Below are 1,866 nucleotides of genomic sequence, written 5' to 3'. Positions count from 1 at the left end.
ACCTGCAATCTTCTTCCTGACCTCTCTGCCCCCACCCCCTCTCCGGCCTATCACCCTCACCTTAACCTCCCTCCACCTATCGTATTCACAGCGCCCCTCCCCCAAATTCCCTCCCCACTACCCTTTATCTCAGCCCCGTTTGGCACACCAGCCTCATTCCTGCAGAAAGACTTATGCCCGATTCTCCTGCTCCTCGGATGCTGCCTGGCCTGCTGTGTTTTTCCAGCACCACATTTTTGAACTCAGACTTATTCACCTCCCAGTTTATCGGTTGGTTTGAATGCTACACTCATCCAGATACATACCTTTTAGCTTTATCCTTTTGTTAATTTTGTAAATTTACCACATCTGTTGGTTTACTCTTGGATTTGAGCACTCTATCTCTTCCTATCATATTTCTTCTTCATTTCCCACATTAATATATTTTCCATTTGCCTTATCTCTACTCTTTTAACATTTCTTACCAAATTTGATCCTTTGTCCCCACAATTCAGTTTAAAATCCTTTCTCCTTCCCTAGTTATGCAGTCAGCAACAATACCAGCCCAAACACATTTCAGGTGGACACCCTCCCATTGGGACAGACCCACTTTCCCATGTCCTGGTGCCTGCGCCCCACAAACTGGAACCCACTTCTCCCACACCTGTCCGAGAACAAAATATTCATCTCTCTCATGTCGTTATCCCTGTGCCAATCTGTTATGGGCCAATCTAGAAATTATGACCTTTGAAGTTCTGTTGTCTCTAACTCCTCTGAACGTCCTGCATTGTTTTGGATGTAGGTTTGCTCGCTGAGCTGAAAGGTTCATTTCTAGACTTTGTCCTGTCCATGTTCACACCTAGATGCACCATGACACCAGGATTCTCCCCCACACACCAAACCCCTCTCCAGCACTCAGGAGGTATCCCGAGCCTTGGTTGCACAGAACAGTGTCAATTCCCCAGCCCTCAATACTGCACCTTACCACCAGCACATTCCCTTTCAAAGACCCTCACTTGAGTAGCTTCCCATTCTGTGGTACTCAGCTCCGAAAGCTGCTGACTGCACTGACATCTCCGTAACCTCTCCCCATCCAGTCACTCACTCAGTGACCCCTCCCTGATCCCGGTCCCCCAGTGACCCCTCCCTGACCCGGGTCCCCAGTGACCCCTCCTTGACCCGTGTCCCCCAGTGACCCCTCCCTGACCCGGGTCCCCCAGTGACCCCTCCCTGACCCGGGTCCCCCAGTGACCAATCCCTGACCTGGCTCCCCCAGTGACCAATCCCTGATCCCGGTCCCCCAGTGACCCCTCCCTGACCCGGGTCCCCAGTGACCCCTCCTTGACCCGTGTCCCCCAGTGACCCCTCCCTGACCCGGGTCCCCCAGTGACCTCTCCCTGACCCGGGTCCCCCAGTGACCAATCCCTGACCTGGGTCCCCCAGTGATCCCTCCCTGACCCGGTCCCTCAGTGACCTCTCCCTGACCCAGGTTCCCCCAGTGACCCCTCCCTGACCCGGGTCCCCCAGTGACCCCTCGACCCGTGTCCCCCAGTGAAGCCTCCCTGACCCGGGTCCCCCAGTGACCACTCCCTGACCCGGGTCCCCCAGTGACCCCTCCCTGACCCGGGTCCCCCAGTGAGCTCTCACCTTTCCATTCTTGTTGTGTATTCGGAAGGGAATGGTGGGCGAGTGCAGGAGGAGCCAGGATTCCTGTTCACACAATTTCTTCTTCAGGCGCTCCACAACACGCATCTGACCCTTCGGAGATTTCTGCAAATGGAGGAAGACATGGGCAGGAACAGGGAGGGAAGGAGACAAGGCGGGGAGGGGGGGAGGGAAGAGATATAGAGAAAGCAATTGGCGGTGGGAGAGAGAGAGAGAAAGAGA

The 1,866-nt window shown here is 54.7% G+C and overlaps 1 long non-coding RNA gene across 1 annotated transcript in view; it reads right to left on the bottom strand.

The window, feature by feature from the left end:
* The window catches only part of LOC122546678, a 4,482-nt gene extending 2,638 nt beyond the window's left edge, over positions 1-1,844 (bottom strand). Inside the window, exon 1 of the long non-coding RNA XR_006310788.1 lies at positions 1,627-1,844. This is a non-coding gene — a long non-coding RNA (uncharacterized LOC122546678). The remainder of the gene's footprint in view (positions 1-1,626) is intronic.
* Positions 1,845-1,866: the final 22 nt, after the last annotated feature.

The sequence above is a fragment of the Chiloscyllium plagiosum genome, unplaced genomic scaffold, assembly GCF_004010195.1.
Source record: "Chiloscyllium plagiosum isolate BGI_BamShark_2017 unplaced genomic scaffold, ASM401019v2 scaf_11837, whole genome shotgun sequence".
In the NCBI taxonomy this organism is placed as follows: Eukaryota; Metazoa; Chordata; class Chondrichthyes; order Orectolobiformes; family Hemiscylliidae; genus Chiloscyllium; species Chiloscyllium plagiosum.
This window is presented reverse-complemented; position numbering and strand designations above follow the sequence as displayed.